The sequence below is a fragment of the Apostichopus japonicus genome, chromosome 14, assembly GCF_037975245.1.
Source record: "Apostichopus japonicus isolate 1M-3 chromosome 14, ASM3797524v1, whole genome shotgun sequence".
NCBI classification, from domain to species: domain Eukaryota; kingdom Metazoa; phylum Echinodermata; class Holothuroidea; order Aspidochirotida; family Stichopodidae; genus Apostichopus; species Apostichopus japonicus.
The window spans coordinates 5,390,970-5,407,134 of record NC_092574.1 but is presented as its reverse complement, the minus strand read 5'-3'; the positions used below and the strand labels follow the sequence as shown (position 1 = coordinate 5,407,134).

At 35.8% G+C, this 16,165-nt stretch overlaps 1 protein-coding gene across 8 annotated transcripts in view; it reads right to left on the bottom strand.

The window, feature by feature from the left end:
- LOC139979871 (pirin-like) overlaps nt 1–16,165 on the bottom strand; it is a 107,999-nt gene that overhangs the window by 81,883 nt on the left and 9,951 nt on the right. For 7 of the 8 annotated variants that reach the window (XM_071991053.1, XM_071991048.1, XM_071991050.1 and 4 more), the window contains one exon: nt 1,276–1,444. The gene's annotated coding sequence lies outside the window, so the exon portion shown is untranslated. Of the gene's footprint in view, nt 1–1,275; nt 1,445–14,525; nt 14,653–16,165 lie in introns of those variants that run through there. The other variant, XM_071991049.1, reaches the window with a different exon arrangement.

The following is a 16,165-nucleotide window of genomic DNA, read 5'->3' as shown; positions in this document are numbered from 1 at the left end:
ACAATGAATGCCTACAATGCACCATGTAACTACAGTAGATGATTACAACAACCTAAATCCAAAGAGAGTTGAAGGATTTCCCAGGTGTTTTATTTTGGCAAGCTGAGACAGATGAACCATACTTTCCATGTAAAGTATTCAATGCAAATGCTGATGTTTTCCATCTCAAGTTATGTAAATTGTCCTTGTAAGATGAAGCTCTTGGTAATTTGTAATAGAGGTAATAAAGGTGGTATATTCTACTACTGATGCATTTGTTAGAGCAGAAATACCACTGACTGGGTACTAGACCTCTGATGACTGCATGCTGCTTTAAATATGTCAGTTCTTCACAGTACAATGTAGACCATTGTATTAAAGCTACAGTTCAGTTACATCACTTGTAATAGCCAATGTTATTCCTTGACAAATATGACAGATAATGTTCCCTGCCCATGATTTGATAATGGAGTTAAACTGTTACTAGTTTAACTCCAAAAATTATTCCTTTTGATTATGATTATTAATATTTTTATTATTATTATTAGTATTATTATTATTATAATTATTATTATTTTTGGTTGTTGAGTGAAACAGAACCATTAGAGAATTGCTAATTTATTTTTGAATTGATGCCACATAGTCTAATTAACCATAGAAAGTTGAACCATATGACCACTTGAGTGCTTCTATTATATATCTACCAGGACAATTATACTTCAATTTAAAATATTAAACAATGTATGCAAGTAATGAGTTGCTGACCAGACTTACACATTTTCCACAAAGTTTATTAGACAAAATCTATTTCTAATCTACTTCAAAATCTATTTCTAGACAAAATCTAAAAAGTTCATCCATTTGACTTCCCTTAATGTAATTAGTACCTTAAATGAATTTCTGAGGCATTGAGCAGTGTCATACTGGGCAATTAAATATAATCTCAACAGGTAAAGAAAATGCTCCGAGCATGTCAAGTAACACAAGAAAATTGAGTTGAAACAAGATGGCAGAGTTTGATCTGCACTGTAATTGAAAGGGCTCTCCCCCATTTGATTCATGTTTAATAATACCAGTTTCCTACATTAATGAAACTTACATTGTCAACTATAAGACTAGTGACATATAGATAAATTGTAAAAGTTTTACTTCAATCATTGACCAAGAATACAGAAAGGTGAACGAAGAGAGAGAGAGAGAGAGGCGGAGAGAGGAAAGAAGAACAGAGAACAAGCACTTAGCTCTATCACGCATAAAAAGATGACAACTTAAAAAATAATTTAAAAGCACTCAAACCTTTTTTCAATAGATTCGTCTACTGCAAACACAAGTTTATGAACCAGCGTATGAGAAATCACTCCTGTATACTTTATTCCCTTCCAGGTATCTGGCTTCCCCTCGACCAAACTCAAATTCGTCTTGAAATAATCTGTACTTCATATACTTCCCCGGCAAGCTGCCGCGGCTACGAGAAAGAAGAAGCCAAGAAAAAAAAAATCAATAAATTTGAGTGATTCGACACTGCTGCTTAAAATACAGATGTGCGACAAACCCTTGGGCTTTGGTTTCTCGTCAATTGCATCTGCGGGCTCCTATGGCAGCCTCACTCTACTAGTCGTTAGCATCACCTGCGAGACATTCGCTGCCTCGGTTAATAGTGAATGCAATTCTGATTTGTCTCCATGCATCCCTCCCGTTAATAACAATTAAGACACACCTCAGACACCATCCATGTCGATCCCAGCAGCAAAGTGACTAGATGCAAAACATTTTAGCTATTTCTCATCTCTCTGGGAATGTCTCTCTCTGCCTTGGTCACAGCTAACTGGCAGAAATCGTCCGCAAATTTGAACCCCAGTTTACACCTGACTATCAATCATGTCTAGTTAATCTAAAATATCTGGAAGACAAGTATTAAACTCAGCAGACTGTCTACAAGGTATTAAGGATGATTTCATTCTCAAGACAGGTTTATACACATCATTACTCTGAAGAATTATGAACAAATTTAGGGAGCAATCATTCTCAGTTATGAGGAATGTCTCTCAAAACCTCCTTTTATCACAATTTAATGGCACTTATTTGTTTTATTGTCTCTTAGATGAAACCCAGAGCTCATAATCCCATCTTTAGATTGATTATATTGATTTTATATATTTAACTATTGCAGTTATTGGATTTCACATCCAACCTGCTAACTCTTCAAGTCCTAAATCATACAAATTATATGGTCTGGGCAACGTTACAACCTGCAAAATTGCTGTGATGAAAGGTTGTCAACTAATGAAAGCCAAAGTTGAGTTTTAAGCATAGAGCAAACCATCTGTAGCTGCCATGACGATGCAGTAATGCAATAATCTATTGGACAAATTGACCTTGGTTTAATTCATATTAGATGTACAACTTTGGAAAGTTATTGAATGTTGTGCAGCAATGGTTTTGCAATGTGCTAATTTATAGTCTGATAGTTTATCTCATTGCTCCCATAGGGAGGATATGAGATATTGAAGTTCCTTTGCCCATTGGACGATATACGGCTATGTCAGTTGCCACAGCAACAGTTACCATGGTAATGGTCAATTTTCATGAGTGCTGCTACTTTCGGGGGATCATCCATGGTGGGATACCCCAGGGTGACTGGAAGTCAATGACTGAGGGAAGGTTCAAACCATGTCTGCGTGTGTGTGGGTGTTAGGATGTGGGCGTATGTCTGTGTGTGTAAAATTTTGTGTTAAAAACTCCTTTTCTTGTTTTGGCTATAACTGGAAGGAGAAACATGGAATTGACATAGAAACTTTACAGGTGTCATGGAAATGTCAAGTACTATCAAAATATGTGGTTGACATGGGAGCCGAGGTCAAAGGTCACATGGTTAAAGGTCAAATGTATATTTTAAGGTAATTTTGTGTCAAAAACTCCTCCTGAACAGCGGGGGCAATTTTCTTCAAACTTTCCTTGCGTTTTGCAAGCCCTTATATGAAATAATTTAGGTCCAAAATAGTAGAAATAAAAGAAAAATGATATAAATAAATTCTTATCTTTGTTTTTTTTTTTCTCTTCAAAGATTTATTTAAAGACAAAGCAGGAAAATGTTTCACCAAGAGTTAAATATAAATGTTTAAGACCCCAACTTTTGAGAGAGGTAGCACTATCTAGTTTAAGCATTAAGATCATGGCAATTAATCAAGCTATGGCGGCCATAGTTACTAACATAGACCTGGGTTAAGAGGAATAAATTTCAAACAAAGCGGTCCTTTTTGTGGAAGGAACTTTCATGACAGACCTTCGCTGCAGTTTGCTTTTAGGTAACTAGAGACTAATTGTTTACAAAGAATAAGCATCAATACCTGGAGCCATGCTTGCATAATAATTTCCATTGTTTTTCATTGTTCTTATCATCTCCCAGAGGATATTGACCAAATTGTTTGATTAGTTTATTTTGAGCTTTGTTTGTTTCAGGATGCAATTTGGCAGAAGAGAACTACTTAATTTAAAGGAAAATTTTCACCAATGGTGACATGCTTAAACTTTGGGGCCAGTATAAAGGATGATCTTAATGGTGACCTGTGAAGCCAATTGGAGAAGTAATCTGATAAATTAAGTAGTGCTCTTTCTGATCTCGTTACTGGCATTTATTATGTATTTATTATAAACTAGGACATTAGGCCTATACACCTTGAGCTATCACATCAGGTTATGACAGAATATCATAGATTTATCAATCACTTGTTTAGAATGTGTAAATAGTTACGTTCCTTTAATGCAAGATGGATGTTTGAATAAATTTGTCACAAATAGCAGTTTTTGTATAAAGTAGCTTGTGTTGAATTAGGCCTATAGTCATGTATATTGAACTGTTTTGTGAATTTCAATTTGTGATCACGCATCTGAGTTGCCTTGTTGGAATTGGTCATTAAACAAAGGTTGTGCCAACACACACTTTAACTATGCCTACATTAACTCAAATTATGGATTGGCAAACTGTGAGGGCACTTTCCATTTTGTACGCCCAGCTGTACCAATTATCTAAGGACAGGGGTGGGCAACCTTTTTGAATGAATGGGCCAGATGTAAGGGGTGAAAAATTTACTGGGCCGTACCTAACCAACGACCCACTGTTGATTTCAAACCTTTGATTCCACGGACTTTCAAGCAATAGGTGTGTATACTTAATCTGTATTCACAAAACTGAATGTCAATACAGTACAGTTGATAATTCATGGGGATAGTAGGCCTACCTGACAGCGTCATTAGTGCCGTTAATTTCTAAGTAGCTAACTCGTTTTTTGTGATGATGTAACATATATTGATTTTTTTTCTTTTTCTTGAGACATCTCACCAGCCAAAAAAAAAATCACTGGCAGGCTGCATGTGACCCGCGGGCTGTAGGTTCCCCCCCCCCCCCCCCGGCTTAGGACCTTGTAATTTACACAACACTTGAAGCCATCATCTTAACAAAGCTGTAGCTGTCGTCTTTAATATTTTTCCTTCCTTTTAGTATCATAATTGCATAACAATTCATAAGCACTTCTCTCTATGCAGCACGCCCATAACTACAGTGAGAAACAAAATATGTCCTATGCTACTCAGCTATTAACACTATTATTTCTTTCCCCATATCACAGTTTTATTTGATTGACTTGGACTTTGCTCTAAATAGTCATAAACTTATTTAGTCAACCACTCTCTATTTTTAAGTCGTAAAAAAAGACCTATTAGAACCATCTTTAAAGAGAATGAATTCTGATAAGTTTACCTCTCAATTAAGTCACCTATAAAATGCAGTCCGTATCACCAATTGATGGTCTGTCCATTCAAAAGAAGATTGCTCCCCTTCAATAGAAAAATCGATACTTCCATAGGCGTAGGAGGCAGAGGGGGGGGGGGGCTGCAGCCCCCCCAACCAAAATTTTTGGTGAAAATACAGTCAATATGCTGAGAAATTTTTGGACAACTACTGAAAGAAGAAAAATTTGTTGTGTGTTTTTCAATTTTTTTGGTGAAAATTTGGGCAATATGCTGAGAATTTTTCGGGCACCTACTGAAAGAAGAATAATTTGCAATGTGTTTTTAAATTTTTGAGGGGTGAAAATTAGGGCAATATGCTGAGAATTTTTCGGGCACCTACTGAAAGAAGAATAATTCGCAATGTGTTTTTCAATGGTTAAACTGATATTATTATTATCGTTATTATTGTAACGACTTGCCCAATAATTATAACCAATATGGAAGGGTAATAAGACGGAAAACATAACCAAAATTTCAACATCTTAATGTGCATGTCATATAGGCATTCATTCCTTTATATTGGTTTTTTTGTACAGTGCTCTTGAGCATGTTTTATTTCATGATAACATCACTTTAATATTTGGCATTTAATGGTATTTATTTATATATTTATCGGTTATCGGCATGTGATGTAATAACCGATGAATGCCTATATGATAGCACATTAAGATGTGAACACGCACGAAGCGTGCGAAAAATGTTGGTTATATTTTTCGGGCAATTGGTTACAGCCCCCCCAAAATCAAATTAGGTTTATTTAGGATTTGTCTCCATGCATCCCTCCCGTTAATAACAATTAAGACACACCTCAGACACCATCCATGTCGATCCCAGCAGCAAAGTGACTAGATGCAAAACATTTTAGCTATTTCTCATCTCTCTGGGTCTCTCTCTCTCTGCCTTGGTCACAGCTAACTGGCAGAAATCGTCCACAAATTTGAACCCTAGTTTACACCTGACTATCAATCATGTCTAGTTAATCTAAAATATCTGGAAGACAAGTATTAAACTCAGCAGACTGTCTACAAGGTATTAAGGATGATTTCATTCTCAAGACAGGTTTATACACATCATTACTCTGAAGAATTATGAACAAATTTAGGGAGCAATCATTCTCAGTTATGAGGAATGTCTCTCAAAACCTCCTTTTATCACAATTTAATGGCACTTATTTGTTTTATTGTCTCTTGGATGAAACCCAGAGCTCATAATCCCATCTGTAGATTGATTATATTGATTTTATATATTAAACTATTGCAGTTATTGGATTTCACATCCAACCTGCTAACTCTTCAAGTCCTAAAACATACAAATTATCTGGTCTGGGCAATGTTACAACCTGCAAAATTGCTGTGATGAAAGATTGTCAACTGATGAAAGCCAAAGTTTAGTTTTAAGCATATAGAGCAAACCTTCTGTATGATGATGCAGTAATGCAATAATCTATTGGACAAATTGACCTTGGTTTAATTCATATTAGATGCACAACTTTGGAAAGTTATTGAATGTTGTGCAGCAATGGTTTTGCAATGTGCTAAATTATAGTCTGATAGTTTATCTCATTGCTCCCATAGGGAGGATATGAGATATTGAAGTTCCTTTGCCCATTGGACGATATACGGCTATGTCAGTTGCCACAGCAACAGTTACCATGGTAATGGTCAATTTTCATGAGTGCTGCTACTTTCGGGGGATCATCCATGGTGGGATACCCCAGGGTGACTGGAAGTCAATGACTGAGGGAAGGTTCAAACCATGTCTGCGTGTGTGTGGGTGTTAGGATGTGGGCGTATGTCTGTGTGTGTAAAATTTTGTGTCAAAAACTCCTTTTCTTGTTTTGGCTATAACTGGAAGGAGAAACATGGAATTGACATAGAACCTTTACAGGTGTCATGGAAATGTCAAGTACTATCAAAATATGTGGTTGACATGGGAGCCGAGGTCAAAGGTCACATGGTTAAAGGTCAAATGTATATTTTAAGGTAATTTTGTGTCAAAAACTCCTCCTGAACAGCGGGGGCAATTTTCTTCAAACTTTCCTTGCGTTTTGCAAGCCCTTATATGAAATAATTTAGGTCCAAAATAGTAGAAATAAAAGAAAAATGATATAAATTAATTCTTATCTTTGTTTTTTTTTTTCTCTTCAAAGATTTATTTAAAGACAAAGCAGGAAAATGTTTCACCAAGAGTTAAAAATAAATGTTTAGGGCCCCACCTTCTAAGAGAGTTAGCACTATCTAGTTTAATGATGGCAATTAATCAAGCTATGGCCGCCATAGTACTAACATAGACCTGGGTTAAGAGGAATAAATTTCAAACAAAGCAGTCCTTTTTATTATTATTAATTTATTATTAATATGGTTCCTTATATAGCGCAAATACTATAACATGTATATTCATATGCGCTTTACATGATGAAGAATAAAACAATAATAAGTAGAATTAAAAAAACAAAACAAAACAAGTTAAATTAAGTTAATAAAAAAAGTGGATAAAAGAATATAATAATTACATGATAAACAGTACAACAGATATATAACAAGAAAACAATTTACGAAATAATAATACATAAAATGAATTCAGATATTATAAGCTTTGCAGTATAAATGAGTCTTAAGTTTGGATTTAAAAAGGGTAAAACTTTCAATATTTCTTAAAACCTCAGGGAGTGAATTCCATAAAACTGGCGAAGCATAGCTAAAAGATCTCGGTCCAAATTTTGCAGTTCTTATGTTAGGAACAGTTAAAAGCAGACGGGACGAGGAATGCAACGGTCTAGAGGGAGTGTAAAGAGAAATTTGTGGAAGGAACTTTCTTGACAGACCTTTGCTGCAGTTTGCTTTGAGGTAACTAGAGACTAATTGTTTACAAAGAATAAGCATCAAAACCTGGAGCCATGCTTGCATCATAAAAATTTCCATTGTTTTGCATTGCTCTCATCATCTCCCAGCTAGGATCTTGACCAAAATGTTTGATTAGTTTATTTTTGAGCTTTGTTTGTTTCAGGATGCAATTTGGCAGAAGAGAACTACTTAATTTAAAGGAAAATTTTCACCAATGGTGATATGCTTAAACTTTGGGGCCAGTATAAAGGATGATCTTAATGGTGACCTGTGAAGCCAATTGGAGAAGTAATCTGATAAATTAAGTAGTGCTCTTTCTGATCTCGTTACTGGCATTTAGTATGTATTTATTATAAACTAGGACATTAGGCCTACACCTTGAGCTATCACATCAGGTTATGACAGAATATCATAGATTTATCAATCATTTGTTTAGAATGTGTAAATAGTTACGTTCCTTTAATGCAAGATGGATGTTTGAATAAATTTGTCACAAATAGCAGTTTTTGTATAAAGTAGCTTGTGTTGAATTAGGCCTATAGTCATGTATATTGAACTGTTTTGTGAATTTCAATTTGTGATCACGCATCTGAGTTGCCTTGTTGGAATTGGTCATTAAACAAAGGTTGTGCCAACACACACTTTAACTATGCCTACATTAACTCAAATTATGGATTGGCAAACTGTGAGGGCACTTTCCATTTTGTACGCCCAGCTGTACCAATTATCTAAGGACAGGGGTGGGCAACCTTTTTGAATGAATGGGCCAGATGTAAGGGGTGAAAAATTTACTGGGCCGTACCTAACCAACGACCCACTGTTGATTTCAAACCTTTGATTCCACGGACTTTCAAGCAATAGGTGTGTATACTTAATCTGTATTCACAAAAACTGAATGTCAATACAGTACAGTTGATAATTCATGGGGATAGTAGGCCTACCTGACAGCGTCATTAGTGCCGTTAATTTCTAAGCAGCTAACTCGTTTTTTGTGATGATGTAACATATATTGATTTTTTTTCTTTTTCTTGAGACATCTCACCAGCCAAAAAAAAAATCACTGGCAGGCTGCATGTGACCTGCGGGCTGTAGGTTCCCCCCCCCCCCCGGCTTAGGACCTTGTAATTTACACAACACTTGAAGCCATCATCTTAACAAAGCTGTAGCTGTCGTCTTTAATATTTTTCCTTCCTTTTAGTATCATAATTGCATAACAATTCATAAGCACTTCTCTCTATGCAGCACGCCCATAACTACACTGAGAAACAAAATATGTCCTATGCTACTCAGCTATTAACACTATTATTTCTTTCCCCATATCACAGTTTTATTTGATTGACTTGGACTTTGCTCTAAATAGTCATAAACTTATTTAGTCAGCCACTCTCTATTTTTAAGTCGTAAAAAAAGACCTATTAGAACCATCTTTAAAGAGAATGAATTCTGATAAGTTTACCTCTCAATTAAGTCACCTATAAAATGCAGTCCGTATCACCAATTGATGGTCTGTCCATTCAAAAGAAGATTGCTCCCCTTCAATAGAAAAATCGATACTTCCATAGGCGTAGGAGGCAGAGGGGGGGGGGGGGGCTGCAGCCCCCCCAACCAAAATTTTTGGTGAAAATACAGTCAATATGCTGAGAAATTTTTGGACAACTACTGAAAGAAGAAAAATTTGTTGTGTGTTTTTCAATTTTTTTGGTGAAAATTTGGGCAATATGCTGAGAATTTTTCGGGCACCTACTGAAAGAAGAAGAATTTGCAATGTGTTTTTAAATTTTTGGGGGGTGAAAATTAGGGCAGTATGCTGAGAATTTTTCAGGCACCTACTGAAAGAAGAATAATTTGCAATGTGTTTTTCAATGGTTAAACTGATATTATTATTATCGTTATTATTGTAACGACTTGCCCAATAATTATAACCAATATGGAAGGGTAATAAGACGGAAAATATAACCAAAATTTCAACATCTTAATGTGCATGTCATATAGGCATTCATTCCTTTATATTGGTTTTTTTGTACAGTGCTCTTGAGCATGTTTTATTTCATGATAACATCACTTTAATATTTGGCATTTAATGGTATTTATTTATATATTTATCGGTTATCGGCATGTGATGTAATAACCGATGAATGCCTATATGATAGCACATTAAGATGTTGAACACGCACGAAGCGTGCGAAAAATGTTGGTTATATTTTTCGGGCAATTGGTTACAGCCCCCCCCAAATCAAATTAGGCTCCTACACCTATGGATACTTTGACCTCTTGAATAACCAAATATGATAAACTTCCCTCTCCAAATTTAGACCAGTCTTGTTGACTATTGTAAGCCTTGCAGTAACTTGAGCTAAGGTTCTCTTTCTCATTGCATGCATTTTACTCAATTATATTGCCAAGTTCGAACAAAAACCTCAAACGCAAAGCATGAATAAACCATAAACAGTGCTAAACTCTCGGATGAAGTAGGGATTGATATGCCACGTCTCCTATTGTCTGCTGTTAAAAGGGATGAACAAGTTTCCTTCAATGTCCTCCACACACTGACAAGTCCCTTTTAAATCAAAGAACTTTAGAGTTTCTGTCATAATTACAGCTGCACTTTTCATTGGTTCCTACCTGTCTGTCATTCTGACCAATTGTAATCCATTTTAATATTTCCATATACTTAGATGTACAGGTAACTATCTCTGGGATCTACATGGTGGCAACCACTTAGCTACTCCTAGTTAGAGACTTATTACCCATTTTAATAAAATGGAAAAAGTCTTTGTTCCCAAATTTAAGGTGATGCACACCACTTTTGTTAATCAGTAAGGTTTTGCTAATTGTCATGTTTCCTGTCACAATTCTGAACAGAGATAAAGTTGATAGATTCTGCTTTAATGTTCTTTCTTTCCCTTAACAATCAAGATATAGATGGTACCACCAAAAGGAGCCAAATTCAACACAAATAGCAGCTTTAGAGAAGTTATGCACACTAAAAACCCACATTTTGAAAGCTTGCATAATTTCTAAAACTGCAATTTATCTGAACAAATAAAAAAAACCATAAAAAAAAGCTCTCAAATCGTCCTTATAAAACCCCAAGTCGCTCTCTCTCTCTCTCTCTCTCTCTCTATCCTCTTCCTTACTTTCTCCTCCCCCTTAATTTCTTTGACCTTCTGATTAAAACTCATTGTCCAGGGAGTCAAGACATTAAAACTAAATTATCATTTTACCAAAGAACAGGATTCCTTGAAATACAGATATGTCAAAATTGATCGCACTTTTTCAGAGAATTAACTATTAAAATACACTCATTTGCTATATAACAAAAAATGAGTGAGGTCAGCGATATTTATAGTACTACACTCGAGTCGATATGTTGACATACAGTACATGCCTTCAATTGAGCTCAGGTTTTATCTGTCCATGGATAAATCAAGAGTATTTATAAGTGTTGCAGGTTATGCAGTAGGTCCAGAAGGTTAACGTGTCCTTTGATTTGTCGCACATTTTTGTATGTAACGATACTTCCCTAGAACTTTGATTTACTGCAACATAGATAACATATCCCTTTATTTTCCTCCCTTGTTCATGTAACATTGCTACATGCATACAGCTGTGATTAATGGCAGGCTAACAACTGTTTAATATATAAACAATACTGTCAGTGTGTTTGAACTGTTTGATCCAACTCCTTGAGTAGTCACGGGGTCTTAAAATTAAAATCACCACCCCTGCAGTACCTTTTTGTCACAACAATAAATATTGGGAGCGTAATACAACCTGTGAAGATGAATATGCGAGCCTGCGAGGAAGAGCATAATAGTAAATTAGTTGAGTGCATGCTTGCAGATGGCCTCAGGTTATTTATAGATTCATTATAGATCAAGTATCAACCCAAAGTTACATACTATAGATAGTTGTATCTACGTGATCAGGCAAACACCTTACAGTACATAAAGACACTGTGTATCCACTGACGATGGAACTGCAAACAATTCATCTTGAAAATTTCATTGAGTTCCATTTAAACTTAGATTCATAAAATAAAGCTAACAAATTCATCATCTTACTTGCTACATCAACCCTCAAGAAGGCTCAAGCAATTAAGCTGTTGAGAAACTAATCACTTGCATACCTACAGGGCCTTAAAGTTGATCTTACTACGTACTGTAGGATTGAAATGTCCAGAGCCTCTAATTATTTGTATAAGTTTTGTGGCTTTGATATGTCCTGTGCTGAGATACTAACTCACTAACTCACAATGGACCGACTGTGGCATATAAGTTAACAAGATATTATTAGGGATGCACCGGATATCCGGTCTGGCCGGACGACCCTGCCGGATAGTGAGCAATTATCCGGTTCCGGCCGGATATTTTTCACAATCCGGCCGGATGTTTTTCAAAATTTGGCCTGAATTATTCCTTAAAAAGGTGTTGGTATTAACTTAATGTAAACTATTTCCAAAAATTAATAAAAACATTCAAAGTAGGGAAAATTTATGTTTAACATGTTTAATTTAATTTTCTCAATAGTCTGACCCACTGTTTCTAAAGATCAACCAAAATAATACAACTACTGTAATAATATGAAGCGATATCTACTTCTTATTAATGATTTTCTTTTGTGTAATGAAAAAATCCGGTTCCGGCCGGATTTCATGTACTATCGGGCAAATCCGGTTCCGGCCGGATCCAAAAATTTGGATCCGGTGCATCCCTAGATATTATGTCAGATGCTAGTCAAAAGAGACAACGAAAGCTCATCTTCAAATTAGCTCTTAAACAATAAGACAGAGTAAAAACAGCCAACAGGTCTGTTACTTTGAAATTAACTCTTCATATACATATCATGTTCATTAACACAACCTATAGAGACCAGAGTAATACATATTACTATGCGAACCTGAAGTAATATTGACTGGAAAACTTTGACAAAATTTGGTATTCAAATACTTCATGTAGTTGGTTATACAAATGGGTTAATTTCTTCCTTAAGAAAAAACGAAAGGAGTTAATAATTCCTTGTAAAAGTTCAAATGTTTAAACTTTCATTCTACTGGTTGACACCATGAAGAGAATGTATTCCTGTTTCACAACAATATATACAGTACACCTTAGCTCTAGGATACAACGATTATAAGTAGATAAATTTATATGTCAAGCATTAAAGAAATAGCCACTGGCCTTATGATTGTACTGCAGATCTGCAAAGATGTCATCCAGTAAAAGCAAAGCACTAGATACTTTAAACTTTCCTTTTGTTTGAAAAACCACCTGCACAACACGTGGAGGCCTCCAGTGTTAATTAGCAGCTCTCTAGTCTTTTTCACAGTGAAATGTTTTCATGACAGAGTTTCTACAGGATATATAGGGCTAGTCATTTGCTATCAATGATCAAAAAGCAAATTTATCTCAACTGATTCTGATTGGATAGTACCGTGGGGAAAGAAACATTTTATTTTTGTCTGTGTGTCAGTGTGTGTGTATGTATCAAGTTGTAACATTATCTCCATGTAAGGCAGTAAGTTTGTACAAACAGACTGCGAAAGGTTAAAGGTAATCCTCAACGTTTGCTTAGCAATATATATACATTATTAACTTGGTGGACATAGGACTAAATCAGGCTTTATGTGGACAATACTGGCAAGTTTGATAGATACATACATGTAGCAATATTTGAGGTACTTAATCACCCATAATTACATTTCAATAAGTAAATTTCAGCAATTTTACAGAGTTTTCTTAAACATGTACAACAGTCCTCGATCCGATTATTTAATGATGTCGCTAAAAAGCATAAATTTCTGGCATATTTGCATAGAACTGTAAATAATGGGTGAAATGGCTTCATGTTAAAACTTGAATCAGACTTGAATTGACCAGAGCTTTTATGGACAGTGGCATTGCCAAGGGGTGGCCTGGGGGGTGGGGGGCACGTGCCCTCCCACCAAAATATTGTACCACCCCAGGTGCCTCAACAGATCTGCGATTTGTAGTGATAAAGAAATATTCAAACAGAAGCATTTTCTTACAGAGGGACGAAACGTATTATGTTCACCAGTTAAACTTCTTTCCACCGACCATCACAATAAGCAGTTGTTTTCTCACTAACAAGGTCACAGAGGCCCCAACGTGAACCGCTAGTGCTCAAACCAGGGAGTTGTTATGGACCATAACAACTACCTGCTCAAACTACACTACTACCCTGCATGAATTTAAATTAAAATTTTCAACACTCTTCTTCACCTTGTAGACTTTCCTCAAACCCGCCACGCAGGCAGAAGCCTGCCATACAGACCTTTACAAGTTGACAGAATCGTAATTCGAAACAAAGAGTGCGGTTTGTTTGGAAACATTGGTACATTGTTTGATAATTATATCATCGCTACATAAAAGAGCTTAAGAAGTTTCAAGCTATTCAAGCGAAGAACATCTTTTTTTTTCTCTCATAATGGATAATCAACAGATAGCAACAAATTGCATCTTATGACCCATAATTATTTCAAAACATTATCAAAGCTAAAGGGTTAATTTCCATTTTTTGTATAACTTCTTTATCCGCCTCAATGACAAACATAAATATTGGACAGACTAAGCCCGAACATTCTTGAACATAAGTTATTTCAAGTTGCAAAATATAGCAACAGATTGCATCTAAGGATCCTTATTGAATAAAACAATCCCCCTCCCCTTAGATCCCTCCCCCAGGATGGCATTCACAAATAAACATTGTGTCCCCCTAATTAAGTGCTGTGCCCCCAAGATTGCAATGCTTGGCGACTCCACTGATTGTGGAGGGCCCATTTTAAGTGGTATTGGTTGCCTGTTGTAATTTCAATGTTGTAAGCAACATATATCCTCGATATACTTAATGATACACACAACACTGTGCTGACACTAGTACACACAGAATACTTACCTATGTGCAGTATATCAGTCAACTTCCATATAATGTACTGTATTTACTTCCTCAATACCAAGTTTCTTTTAAAAACACTAAGATTGTGCCTAGCATTTCTTTCCATTCCATTCGTATGCACACAAAATGACAATTGCCAAGTTTTTGCTGTGCAACAGACTTTACATAGCCTATTGTGTCTTGTGAATTAAATGAACGAACCTTGTCCATTGTCCTACTTTAGTTCCAAGTAAGTCTCACTTTCAAGCGGTACCATTGCATCACAGATTTATGCACTGCATTAAATATGAGTGTATAGCTTAAATAATGCTGACTCAGAACAATATTTAACACCAACAGTTCATTTAGTGAAAAATACCACAACAGAAACAAAAAAAAGCAATTTATTCTAATTCAAAATTGGCAACAAACATATAAAACATCTAAATCAGACAACATTGAGGAAGATTCTTTGCTACTGTGGATGACATGGTCATAATTCATAAACCATGTCTTACTATGTAAACACAATATCAACGCAAACTTTCTGGAAGATTCTTTGCTACTGTGGATGGCATGGTAATAATTCCTAAACCATGTCTTACTATGCAAACACAATACCAACGCAAACTTTCTGGAACATTATTTGCTAATGTGGATGGCATGGTCATAATTCATAAACCATGTGATACTATGTTAACACAATACCAAGGGAAACATTATTTGCTAATGTGGATGGCATGGTCATAATTCATAAACCATGTCATACTATGTGAACACAATTCCAAGGCGAACTTTCTGGAAGATTCTTTGCTACTGTGGATGACATGGTCATAATTCATAAACCATGTCTTACTATGTAAACACAATACCAACGCGAACTTTCTGGAAGATTCTTTGCTACTGTGGAAGGCATGGTCATAATTCATAAACCATGTGATACTATGTTAACAAAATACCAAGGGAAACATTCTTTGCCAATGTGGATGGCATGGTCATAATTCATAAACCATGTGATACTATGTGAACACAATTCCAAGGCAAACATTCTAGAAGATTCTTTGCTACTGTGGATGACATGGTCATGATTTCATAAACCATGTCTTACTATGTAAACACAATAACAAGGCGAACTTTCTGGAAGATTCTTTGCTACCGGGATGACATGGTCATAATTCATAAACCATGTCTTACTATGTACACACAATACCAACGGAACCATTCTGGAAGATTCTTTGCTACTGTGGATGGCATGGTCATAATTCATAAACCATGTCATACTATGTGAACACAATTCCAAGGCGAACTTTCTGGAAGATTCTTTGCTACCGGGATGACAGGTCATAATTCATAAACCATGTCTTACTATGTACACACAATACCAAGGGAACCATTCTGGAAGATTCTTTGCTACTGTGGATGGCATGGTCATAATTCATAAACCATGCATGTGATACTATGTTAACACAATACCAAGGGAAACATTCTTTGCTAATGTGGTTGGCATGGTCATAATTCATTAACCATGTGATACTATGTTAACACAATACCAAGGGAAACATTATTTGCTAATGTGGATGACATGGTCATAATTCATTAACCATGTGAAACTATGTAAACACAATTCCAACAAAAACATTCTGGAAGATTCTTTGCTACTG